The sequence below is a fragment of the Papio anubis genome, chromosome 9 (assembly GCF_008728515.1).
Source record: "Papio anubis isolate 15944 chromosome 9, Panubis1.0, whole genome shotgun sequence".
NCBI classification, from domain to species: domain Eukaryota; kingdom Metazoa; phylum Chordata; class Mammalia; order Primates; family Cercopithecidae; genus Papio; species Papio anubis.
The window spans coordinates 48,433,051-48,446,018 of record NC_044984.1 but is presented as its reverse complement, the minus strand read 5'-3'; the positions used below and the strand labels follow the sequence as shown (position 1 = coordinate 48,446,018).

At 47.7% G+C, this 12,968-nt stretch overlaps 1 long non-coding RNA gene across 1 annotated transcript in view; it reads right to left on the bottom strand.

Moving 5' to 3' along the window:
- Window positions 1-3,482: 3,482 nt before the first annotated feature.
- LOC103875767 overlaps window positions 3,483-12,968 on the bottom strand; it is a 21,688-nt gene continuing 12,202 nt past the window's right edge. The window contains exon 2 of the long non-coding RNA XR_001892696.3: window positions 3,483-4,333. This is a non-coding gene — a long non-coding RNA (uncharacterized LOC103875767). The remainder of the gene's footprint in view (window positions 4,334-12,968) is intronic.

The following is a 12,968-nucleotide window of genomic DNA, read 5'->3' as shown; positions in this document are numbered from 1 at the left end:
AATGCTTAAATTGAACTGGTATTAAAACATTAGAATAACTCAAGGAGATTTGACAGGTAGTTAGAAATAGTATATTCTGAAATTAAAAAGAAAACAGATTTCAATTGCACCAAAGAATATTCTAATCCCTGCAGCTGTCCATCGATAGGGGCAGGCTGCTTATTAAGAGCTCCATTTTAGCAGGAGTGCTGAAGCAGAAACTGGCTGGCTCCCCAGCAGGCTTACTGTGAAAGAGATTCAGGCTGCAGAGGGAGATTGGATAAGAGGCCCTCTGAGCTTCCTCCACAAACACTCTCAAGTGTATGATGAATACTTAGCTCGGTAGAAGTGTCGCTCCAAACGGCATTACTGCCATATCCATAGTAATTGTTTGTCACCATGAGGTCGGGGTAAGGGAGTAATAATAATAACAATGGTGTTCTTTTCCTCTGTGAGATTTTGTTCTCCCAAAAGAGAGGAAAGAGTCCAGAATCATTCCCCCTCTAACCATCCCCACATTTTTCTTGATTTCTTCTGATTCATCTTTCTCTTGGCTTCATAGGATCCATCTTCAAGTATTTTAAAGAAAACCTTACTTAAGGAAAGAGCTTTTTTTATCCTTTAGTTTCCTGCCTATAGGAGGTGGGCAGGCAATGAGGATGGGAAGAGTGAACAAACATTTGCTGAGTGCCTATTAAGTTTAGACATTGTAATTTTTGCATTTGATTAAGAGAGGTGTGTATGTGCTTTCATGCAAGTAAGTGTATATATATATATGTATTCCTGCAAGTGTATGTATATATTGTTTTGTATCTGTGGCTGTAAATGTGATGAATCTGAAGGAATTCTCTGCTGTTCAAGCCTCTCTGAACAGGGGTCTGGGGTCTTGGTATCTAGCTTATTACAGGGAAATCTGTATGCAGCTCCTCTGAGGATTTCAATATCTTCCCTGTGTACAGACTACTCACGAATTAGTTCTTCTGGCTCCAGGATCTTTGTGCAGGATCTCAGGTTTGTCTGTCCCCATCCTGCACACAAGTGTGTTGACATATCAAGACTCCTCCACCTCCTTGCTTTCCTGTGTGCATCACAGTGCATGCAGATCCATGTGTCCAACCAGCCCCACCTGAAGCCATGTGTGTCCAGCAGTCCCTCCTCCCAAGGAGGACTCCATGAAGAGTCCTTGGCACCCTCCCCTCCTGGCCACCCCCACTCCCCACTTTCCATGCCAGGAGATATCTAATTACACAGAAATTAGTACAGAAAAGGATCGTTTGCTTTTATTGCATCAGTACCGGGGCAGCTATAAATCTGGAGCCGCCGCTGCAGCCGCCTCTGGGCACTGTGCAGGCTATACGGGGGCTCTCACCTCCATGCCTCCCTTTTCTCCTGGGCCTCTACCCCTGCCCAGGACCTGAGAGTTCTATTAGGTACCCATCTCAGTAGGGGAGGTGGAGAAAAGGGAGGGTGGGGTCAATCAAAAGAAGACACATAGTAGATGCTTAATAAATGTTCACTAAGTGATTAGAGAGAGGTAGATCCCAGCAATGGTAGTAACTACCCAACTACCTAGACCCAATCACCACAAGATAAATATTTCTAGTAAAATTTCTCTCCAAATTCTTAAGCTCTTACCAGACAGACTTCCTCACTTTCTTATCAACCCAGATGAAGTAAATGGAGCTATCAGTCATTCTGGCTTCTACTTTAGAGACCCTGAACTCCTTCTCAGGTAGCTTCAGGTGATGAAGACAGTCCAGGTCCAGATCTTGATTCTTCTGTTTACCACCTAAGTGTCCTTGGGTATCTCCCAACCTGAACTTTGGTTTCTTATTCTGTGAAATGGAGGACATGAAATCTACCTCTCAGGTTGTTGTGAGGCATCAATGGGAAAGCACAATTAGTCAGGTGTGATGGCATGCACCTGTGGATGCCCCTGCTCCGGGGGCTGAGGCAGGAGGATTTCTTGAGCCTGGGAGGTCAAGGCTGCAGTGAGCCCTGATCCAGCCTGGGCAATAGATGAGACTCTATCTCAAAATAAAATAAAATAAAATAAAGGGAGTCCACTAATTGTTATTATCACTATTAATGTCTTCCTAGCTACCACTTGCACTTCACCACCTTTACTTCTATCTCCTCTTCCCCATCACCCTTTAACCTAGCCTATATGCCAACCAACCCCCACTCAAATAGGGGGCAATAGGATATGCAGGCAGGCTGTGCCCAACCTGGAGTGACTGTTTCTATATGTCTGTGTCTTATCAGAAGACAGAGATGAGGCCAAGTGCAGTGGCTCACGCCTGTAATCCCAGCACTTTGGGAGGCCAAAGCGGGTGGATCACTTGAGGTCAGGAGTTCGAGACCAGTCTGGTCAATATGGTGAAACCCCATCTCTACTAAAAATACACACACACACACACACACACACACACACACACACACACACACAAATTAGCCGGGCATGGTGCCATGCACCTGTAATCCCAGCTACTCAGGGGGCTGAGGCAGGAGAATCACTTGAACCTGGGAGACGGAGGTTGCAGTGAGCCGAGACTGTGCCAATGCATTCCAGCCTGGGCGACAGAGTGAGACTCCGTCTCAAAAAAAAAAAAAAAAAAAAAAGGAAGGAGAAAGAAGAAGACGACGACGACAGAGATGAGGACAGGTGACTCCAACAATCCACCGGCATCTGGAGGCAGTGTTTTACCCATAGCCAACTGTCTCCAAGCTCATTCCTTGACAGTAACTATTTTGATCTCCATTATTTCCATGGAGGGTGTAAATTAGTTCCTTGGAATACTGAAGGGTCTGGTTGTAAATGACTGTGTAGAAAGAGTAAAGGATTTAGGGAATTAGTAGGGAGCAGGAGCTGGGGAATCAGGGTGGAGACTGGAGGCTCGAACTTATCCCGGAGCAAGGTCAAAGGGCCCTTTAGGGGATCGCAGAGACAGAAACCAAAGGTCCAGGCTCCCAACTTCCTGCCAACCCAGTTTTCCAAACCCAAGAATTTGGGGTCTCCTCCCTCTTGCCCTCTCCTACACTCATGTCTCCAGCCCAAGGCACTCAGCCAGGAATTCATGAATTTACTCCTATGTGGATAACCCTGAAGAGCTCTCAGTGTAGGTCAGGAAGTGAAGAGCCGGAGAAAGGAAGGGGTGTAACCCCTCCCGCAACGCCACCGTGCTCAGATCTCCAAGCACCATTTGGGCAGGACCCCCTGCTCCCACACTTCAGGGGCAGGAGGAGCCGCAGAAGGAAGCTGAGGCACTACCTCTGTGTCCAGCCTCTCACCCTCGATCTGCGTCCCAGGGAGGGTGAGGATTGGGCGTGAAGGGCAGAGCGGCGTGGGGGGCGCGGATCTCTAGCCCCCATCTCCCCCCACCCCAGCCCCAACTCAGGCTGCAGTCTCTCCTCGTTGTAGCAGCGCGAGAGCAAAGGGACGGGCAGTAAAGATGAGTGATGGCGCGGAGACAAGCAGAAATACACCATCATGAAAATGCTAATGACTCCTTGCTCTCTTTCTTTATGGTTGGAGTAATACAGACTTCAATCATAAAAACAATCTCCCAACATTTTAATGGGCTCCATCATGCCCGCACTTGTCGGTATATTTGAAGAATAAATCACCCTCCCCGCTCAGAATGAATTCGCTGTCAAACTCGGCTCCCTCGGAGAAAATGGATGGGGAGAGAGGATGGAGGGGGTTTTTTTTGGGGGGGGTCCTCTCCCCCTCTAACTCCCTCCTAGACTGGATTGTTGTGCGAGATGCCTGGATCTTGAAATGGAGGAGGGGGCGGTCGGGAATTGAGGAAGCTGAGCCGGAAGGGAGGGTTTTGGCAAACCTGAGGCAGGGACGCAGGAACTTCACACGGAGAGAAGCCGCCCCTTAAATGGATGTGGAAGAAAGGGGCTAGAACACTGGCAGCATTAGAGGGAAGGGGCAAAATCTTGACCTTGAACCTAGAGAATGCAAATAAGATGCAGAAAGCGTGCAAATCCGCATTATTTCTGGTTATTTGGCCGGATTTCTTTCAGACTAGGCCTTAGGCAGGGGCGCAGAGGGAAAAGGGAATGTTCAAGAGATCTCCTTTGAGGAAGAGAAGACAGGACAACAAGCAAACCCAGGAGTTTCGGCTCCGACCTTGCAGGTTTCAGCGAACCAAGCCACAGGTCCGCACTGCCGAGAAGGGCCTGAGAGTCCGGGGTAATTCTCATTTCCATACAGGTGGCCGTCAGCCAATGAAAACTTGGGATACGCATACAGCGAGTAGCCAATCCCAGTTAAGGATGAGCCGAACTGACAGGTTTAATTGCATCTTGATTGGTTGTGATGTTGCTAGGCGGAAATCGGGTCCTGGAGATTGATGCGGACAAGAAGGAACAGACAGGTTAGAATAGGAAAATATCTGGAAACCTAGAGTCCTGGATTGACATGTTTCCTCCTGGGCTCCTTCATTCTCAAAGGATTGATGGGGTCAGGGGAATGACTCTCCCTTTTCTCCTTCTCTTGAGTGGGACAGAGCCCAACAGTTATATATGTCCCCCCAAAAGCCTTCCAAAAAATCTGGCTATTTCGAGGGCCTTCTAGTCTGAAAGCCCCCCGGAGGCCGGAGCGGGGGGGTATTTCATCCTCACCCCAGGTCTTCCAGAAGACTATCTTCAAGCCTTCTGGCTGTGGTTTAAGACCAATTTTCTCTAATATTCTCAGGAAATGGAGAACTCTTGCTCCACACTCTTCCTTCATAATCGCATGACTCAAGGAGCAAGAGATTTCCCTACTTCCTGGCCTCTCCACCCAAGGGTGCCCTCCAGATCCAGCGAGGGGTCAAAATCCCAAACCCAAAGGTCTGTGTAGTGGCATTCCCAAACTCGCTCATTCTGAGCCGTCGTTTGCACCTAATTTGCAGAAAGCGGGTCTTTTCCTCCTAATCCCCAACCCCGACCAAATCCACCTGTCTCCCTGCAGCCCCAGCCCCTTTCCTGCCACCCCGCATCTGCGGTTCCTCTCCCTCTGCCCAACTCGCCCCACACCCGACCCCTCTCTGCATCCCGCCTGCCCCGCCCCAGCGCGCCCTAGCCTGCAGCCCCCTGCTGGAGACAGGGCCTGGAGCCTCCTGCGGCTCCTGAGTCACAGCCTCCCGGGAGGCCGCAGGGTCCTGTGGGGGCAGAGGCGGGGCCCGCCGCAGGAGCTGCGAGCGCGCGGGTCTGAACTAGACCGTCCGCGAACAATATGCCACCATTTAAATCTGAACGCGCGCCAGCCGCCAATTGTGATGTTAATTCGGAGATGATTTAAGGGGGCGGGACGAAGTGGGGGGCTGGCCGCCTCTCTGTCAAAGTGCTGTCCGGAGCCTTAATATTTGTAATTGAAGCTGATGAGGACTCGGTCTCTGTTTCCACTGATAAAAAAAAAAGGCAGGGAGGGAAAAAGAGCAACTAAATTATGGGGCCGGCACAAAAACATGATTAATCAAAGGTTTGAACTGTCGCCGTGTTCGAGGCCCAGTAAATCTCGTCGGGCCGGGCCCTGCGGAGGCCGGAGGATAAATCTGAGCCGCCCGGTGTTTGCCGCCCCTTTCTGTTTGCCTCTGGGTTCGCACGTCAATTAATTCAATAATTGGATTTGAAGAGATGTCAGGAGATTATAGAGGGAGAGCCGGGAGGACTGGGTATGGAGAAAGGAGTCTGCGAGAGCCGGCGGGGTCAGGTGATGGAGGGACGCGGAGAGCCCGGCCTGCCCAGGGAGCGCTTCATCCAGCTCGCCTCGGCTTGGGGTTTGCGAGAAGACGCCCGGAAAGGCGGCTGACCTGTGCCTTGTTCTCAGCGACGGTTTCCAACCCACCTCTCCAGGCACCGCTCTCATCGAGAAGCTTTCCCAAACTCTCCTCTCTCAATTCTGCCTACTCCTTTCCCAATTCCGCTCTCCTTTTGAAGCTGATGAATGTCCCTGCGTGAATTCATTTGCAAGTGTTTATATGTTGGTTTGTGAAGAAGTGCATTGTTCCCTCTGTTTCACCCCATCTGACCCGGAATTTTTCCCCATAAAGACCGAGGGTTGCCAGAAAAGCAAGGACCAAGACTTCTGACCCCATCCGCAAAGGTCAGAACAGGACTTTTTTCCTCACCCCCCAACTTCCCCTCCCACTCATGCTTAGAATTCTAACCTACAATCAAAGCTACCTTCTGCTTAAGGAAAATACCTTTACAAAAACATGATATACACATGCACACTGACGCCAAACATTTGGTCCCCAGGCCCTCAGCTGCAGCCTAACATGGAAGTAGATGCTTCAGAATTTCGGCCCTTCAGCAACCTGGGGTGAATCCACCAAAAGGATGGACCTGTCTCCTAAAAGGGGAGTGATCTTGATTTGCTATTTGGGAGCATGGCAAGGTTAGGGGAGAGATGAAGTCTGCCTGCTATTGTGTGTGTATGTGACAGAGAGAAAGGGGTTAGTGGGGAGAGAGAAAGATGGTGGGTTTCTCTCCCTGGTCTCTATAGAATTTTATGCAGGAATGGAGAAGGTTTAAAAAAAAAAAAAAAAAAGCATACAGGAGAACCATGTAAATGATTCTGAAAAATGACAAGATGAAATTGGAAGCCAGGGAAGGTGATGAGGGCAGAGAAACAAAGGATGTCCTGCCAGGCTGCCTTGTGGTAAAGAAGCCCTACAGAAGGACACCGGCAGGCACCTCAGTGGAGGCTGCAGCCAGTCTGCCCTAGGCCAAAATTCTGAAGCACCTACTTCTACATCAGGCTGCAGCTGAGGGCCTGGGGACCAGCGGTTTGGGATCAGTGTGCATGAGTATGTAATATATTTGTAAAGGTATTTTCCTTAAATACATGGTGAGAACAAAACACACAGCTACCCTTGACACACAGGCAAGGGAAACCAAGGAGGGAGAGCTGAGTCAAATAACAACATGAGTAGTATAGCAAACCCATTTTTATTTAAGCACAACAATTTTTTTTTTTTTTTTTTTGAGACGGAGTCTCGCTGTCGCCCAGGCTGGAGTGCAATGGCGCAATCTCGGCTTGCTGCAAGCTCTGCCTCCTGGGTTCAAGTGATTCTCCTGCCTCAGCCTCCCGAGTAGCTGGGATTACAGGCGCCTGCCACCACACCCAGCTAATTTTTCTATTTTTAGTAGAGATGGGGTTTTGCCATTTTGGCCAGGCTGGTCTCAAACTCCTGACTTCAAGTGATCCACCTGCCTCGGCCTCCCAAGTGCTGGGACTACAGGCATGAGACACTGTGCCTGTCCTAAGCACAACAATTTAAAACACTGGCTGAAGCCAGTCAAACATGCTCACTTGTTCAGATAATTATCATCCTGGCCAGGCGCCGTAGCTCACACCTATAATCCCAGCACTTTGGGAGGCTGAGACAAGCAGATCAAAAGGTCAGGAGTTCAAGACCAAACTGGCCAACATGTTGAAACCCTGTCGCTACTAAAAATACAAAAATTAACTGGGCATGGTGGTGCGTGCCTGTAGTCCCAGCTACTTGGGAGGCTAAGGCAGGAGAATCGCTTGAACCTAGGAGGTAGAGGTTGCAGTGAGTCGAGATCGCGCCTTTGCACTCCAGCCTGGGTGACAGGGTGAGACTCTGTCTAAAAAATAAATAAATAAATAAAATTATCATCCTTTGTCTCCATATGTGGGAGGCAAAATCCCATCTATGAAAGGACAAAATGGAAGATTTAAGCAGCTTTGGTTTCTATGTGGAAGCTCCTCAAAGAAGTCAGCCTTTGCCTGTTCTTTCTTGTTACTTGGTCTCAGTCTGTTAATGGCATTGATCCAACTATCCAATCAAAAAGGAATTGGGGACTGGGCATGGTGGCTCACACCTGTAATCCCAGTACTTTGGGAAAACAAGGCAGGAGGATCACTTGAGGCCAGGAGTTCAAGACCAGCCTGGGCAACATAGCAAGATCCTGTCTCTATAAAATAAAACAATTAGCTGGGCATGATGGCACACACCTGTAGTCCCTGCTGCTTGGAAGGCTAAGGTGGAAGGATCACTTGAGCCCAGTAGGTCAAGGCTACAATGAGTCATGATTGTGCCACTGTACTCCAGCCTGGGCAACAGAAGGAGACCTATAGAGGAGACGATAGAGGGAGAGCTGGGAAGAGTGCCTGTGGAGGAAGGGGTCTGTGGATAGCAGACATCTCAAAATAAAAATAAAAATAATAAAAAATAAAGGCCAGGCACAGTGGCTCACACTTATAATCCCAGCACTTTGGGAGACCAAATCCAGAAGATGGTTTGAGGCCATGAGTTTGAGACCAGCCTGGGCAACACAGTTAGACCCCCCATCTCTAGTAGTTCTAGCTACTAGGGAGCTGAGGCAGGAAGATCGCTTGAGCCCAGGAATTCAAGGTTGCAGTGATCTATGATTGTGCTACTACACTTCAGCCTGGGCAACAGAGTGAGACCAAGTCTCTGGGGGGAAAAAAAAAAAAAAAGGACCCACCCCCTGCCTTTTAGTCATAGCCTGGTTTTGGTTATATGCTCTGTGAATGAACTCTTGATAGCAAGCATTCTGTATACTGGGAAATGTTCTCATTTAAACCTAGACATTGTGCTGACATACCTTTAGAACCATGAAAGTATATATACAAACCTAGAAATGGGACAGGTACAGTGGCTCCCGCCTGTAATTCCAGCACTTTGGGAAGCTAAAGCAGGAGGATCATTTGAGCCTAGGAGTTTAAGACAAGCCTGGACAATATAGCAAGACCCTTTACTAAAATAAAAAATTAACCATGCATGGTTGTTATATTAGTCCATTTTCACACTGCTGTAAAGAAGTACCTGAGACTGGGTAATTTATAAACAGAAGAGGTTTATTTGACTCACAGTTCTGCATGGCTGGGGAGGCCTCAGGAAACTTATAATCATGGTGGAAGGTGAAGAGGAAGCAAGGCATGTCTTACACGGCAGCAGGAGATAGAGAGAGTGAAGAAAGCCACACATTTTAAATCATTACATCTTGTGAGAACTCACTATCACAAGAACGGCATGGGGGAAACTGCCCCCCCTCCATAATCCAATCACCTCCCACCAGGTCCCTCCATGGGGATTACAATTACAGATGAAATTTGAGTGGGGACACAGAGCCAAACCATATCAGTGTTGCATGCCTGCATTCCTAGCTATTTGGGAAGCTGAGGTGGGAGGATGGCTTGAGCTCAGGAGGTAGAGGCTGCAGTGAGTTATGATGGCACCACTGCACTCCAGCCTAGGCAACAGAACGAGAGCCTGTCTCTATAATAATAATAATAATTAAGTAATAAACCTAAGAATTGAGGAATGGTGTCATAGAAAGAAATTAGCATCGGGGTCCTTCTTCTGCAGCTCTCTCTATACTCCCCATCAGCCAAGCCTTTCATGAAGCCATCGAAGTCTTCATACTTAATCTCTCAAAACAAGGACATCTGGCCAGGTGCGGTGGCTCACGCCTGTAATCCCAATACTTTGGGAGGCCGAAGTGGGCAGATCACTTGAGGTCAGAAGTTCAAGACCAGCCTGGCCAACATGGTGAAACCCCTTCTCCACTAAATATATAAAAATTAGCCAGGCATGGTGGCATATCCCTGTAGTCCCAGCTACTCAGCAGGCTGACGCAGAAGAACCACTTGAACCTGGGAGGAGAAGGTTGCAGTGAGCTGAGATCGCACCACTGCACTCCAGCCTAGGCAACAGAGCAAGACTCCATCTCAAAGAAAAACAACACCCATCTTGTAAATGGCAATACTACAGGCTGCCCCGATACCACAGAGAGATGAAAGATGAGATTTTTCTGCAGTATAATTGTTCATGTAAAAAAAAAAGAAAGAAAAGAGAAAAGAAAGACGACATTTAAACGATCATCACCACCAGATTTAGGCAGCTGGGACTGGTGGAAAGAGCACTGGCCTTGGATCCAGAAGAATTAACTTTAGGTCTGGGGCTGTCCCTATGTGATCAGAAGGGGCTGAAGACCTGAGAGCTGAAATGACTTCTGCAGCTCACACAGTGAGTGAATGGCAGGGCCACCTCAAAAACTCACTTCTCCACTCTCCCAGTTTCTTCTATAGACAGCATAGTATGGAATCACACTTCCTGGGTTCAAATACAGCTTCTCCTACTTACTAGCTGTGTCTTAGTTCCCGCTTCTGTAAAGTAGAGATGATAATAGTTTCCACTTCACAGGGTTATGATTAGCATTTAGATAATTAATGCAAAGAAATCAGACTGGGCTCAGTGGCTCACACCTGTAATCCCAGCACTTTGAGAGGCCAAGGCAGGAAGATCACCTGAGGTCAGGAGTCTAAGACCAGCCTGGCCAACATGGTAAAACCCCGTCTCTACTAAAAATACAAAAATTAGCCAGGTGTGGTAGCGCACACCTGTAATCCCAGCTTCTCAGGAGGCTGAGGTAGGAGAATCACTTGAACCCGGAGGCAGAGGTTGCAGTGAGCTGAGATGGCGCCACTGCACTCCAGCCTGGGTGACAGAGCGAGACTCTATCAAAAAGAAAGAAAGAGAGAGAGAGAGAGAGAGACAAGAAAGACAGACGAAAGAAAGAGAGAAAGAGAGAAACAGAAATAAAGAAAGAGAGAAAGAGAGAAACAGAAATAAAGAGAGAAAGAGAAAGAAAGAAAGAAAGAAAGAAAAGAAAGAAAAGAAAGAAAGCGAGAAAGAGAGAGAAGGGAGGGAGGGGAGGGAGAGAAAAGAAATCAGCACAATGTCTAACACACAGTAAGTATTCAATTATAGCTGTTTTTATTATGATGATGAACATAGTTCTCATAATCGACCAACCTGAATGACACAATTGGCAGAAGGTATTCACCATGCCTGTAAAATGCTTCTGATTTAATCACGAGGCCCTAAGGAAAGGAGTTAGCACTGCCTTGAAAAGACAGTAGACTCTCTGCTTTGGTGACTCTAAAGACCACTTCTCCTCTCAAATCATTCTTACACCGTTAAGATAGCTAGATCTAGGCTCATACAGGAGAGGTACACCTGGAACAGCCATATTAGTAGCTTGTAATTCAGTTGTCTCATTAATTAATTTCCATTCATTGAATGCCTATTGGAAAAGCAGCATGATTTGTCAATCCATCAAACCTGTAGTGAAATACTATTATGTGCTCAATACTTTTATAGGCAGTTATCAAATTACATTATTAGCTACTCCAGTGACATATATATATATATATATATTTTTTAACTTTTAATTTAAATTATTTTAAAAATAGAGACAGGGTCTTACTATGTTGTCCAGGTTGGTCTCAAACTCCTGGGCTCAAGTAATCCTCCCACCTTGGCCTCCCAAAGTGCTGGGATTACAGGTATGAGCCACCATGCCCTAGCACCTAGCACAGTTCAAGCACATAATTTTTTTTTTTAATGTAATAGAGACAGGATCCTGCTATGTCGTGCGGGCTGGTCTCAAACTCCTGGCCTCAAGTGATCCTCTTGCCTCAGCCTCCCAAAGTGCTAGGATTACATGCATGAGCCACTACGCCTGGCTGCACATGAGAACTTAATACATGTATGTTGAACGAATACACAGAAACCATGGGAAATTTTAGAGAATAAGAATTATAGTTCCTGCCCTTCATAAGCTAAAATTCTAGTTGGGGAGGCAAGACTTGCACACATGTAAGAGAAACAGAACAATACAAGAGAGTGAACATACTAAGACATAAGTAAGTTCCAGGTGACATAGACTAGGAAGAGCTCAAGGTAAGGGTGGAGGGCAGGCAGAATGCTAACATGGAAGGAGTGGGCCTCAAACAAAGAGTAGAATTTGGGGTTGGGTGGCCAGGCGCAGTGGCTCACACCTGTAATCCCAGCACTTTGGGAGGCTGAGGCAGGTGGATCACCTGAGGTCAGGAGTTCGAGACCAGCCTGACCAACATGGAGAAACCCCATCTCTACTAAAAATACAAAAATTAGCCAGGCATGGTGGCCTGTGCCTGTAATCCCAGCTGCTCAGGAGGCTGAGGCAGGAGAATCTCTTGAACCTGCGAGACAGAGGTTGTGATGAGCCGAGAACACGCCATTGCACTCCAGCTTGGGAAACAAGAGCGAAACTCCATCTCAAAGAAAAAGAAAAAAAAAAAGAATTTGGGGTTGGGTACGGTGGCTCACGCCTGTAATCCCAGCACTTTGGAAGACTAAGGCAGGTGGATCACCTGAGGTCAGGAGTTCGAGACCAGCCTGGCCAATATGGCGAAACCCCATCTCTATTAAAAATACAAAAATTAGCCGGGCATTGTGGCATGTGCCTGTAATCCCAGCTACTAGGGAGACTGAGGCAGGAAAATTGCTTGAACCCAGAAGTGGAGGTTGCAGTGAGCAGAGATTACACCACTGCACTCCAGCCTGGGCAACACAGCAAGACTTCATCTCAAAACAACAACAAGAAGAAGAAGAATAGAATTTGGAATGACTGAGAAGGAGGGAGAAGACATCCAGCTGCAAGCTGAGCAAGAGTGACAGCATGTGGTAAGAATCTATACATGTTCAGGGACAGTGATTAAACCAACTTAATCAGAGGTTCAGTGCCTGTGTTTAAAAGACAGAATACAGGCTGGACACAGTGGCTCATGCCTGTAATCCCAGCACTTTGGGAGGCCAAGGCAGGCCGATCGTTTGAGCCCAGGAGTTCAAAACCAGCCTGGGCAACATGGTGAAACCCTGTCTCTACAAAAAACTTTTAAAATTAGTCAGGCATGGTGGTGCAGCTACTTGGGAGGCTGAGGTGGGAGGATAGCTTGAGCCCAGATGGCGAAGGTTACAGTGAGCTGAGATCGTGTCACCACACTCCAACCAGGATGACAGAGTGAGACCCTGTCTTAAAATAAATAAATAAGGGCCGGGCACGGTGGCTCACACCTGTAATTCCAGCACTTTGGGAGGCCGAGGCAGGTGGATCACCTGAGTTCAGGAGTTCAAGACGAGCCTGACCAATACAGTGAAACCCCATCTCTA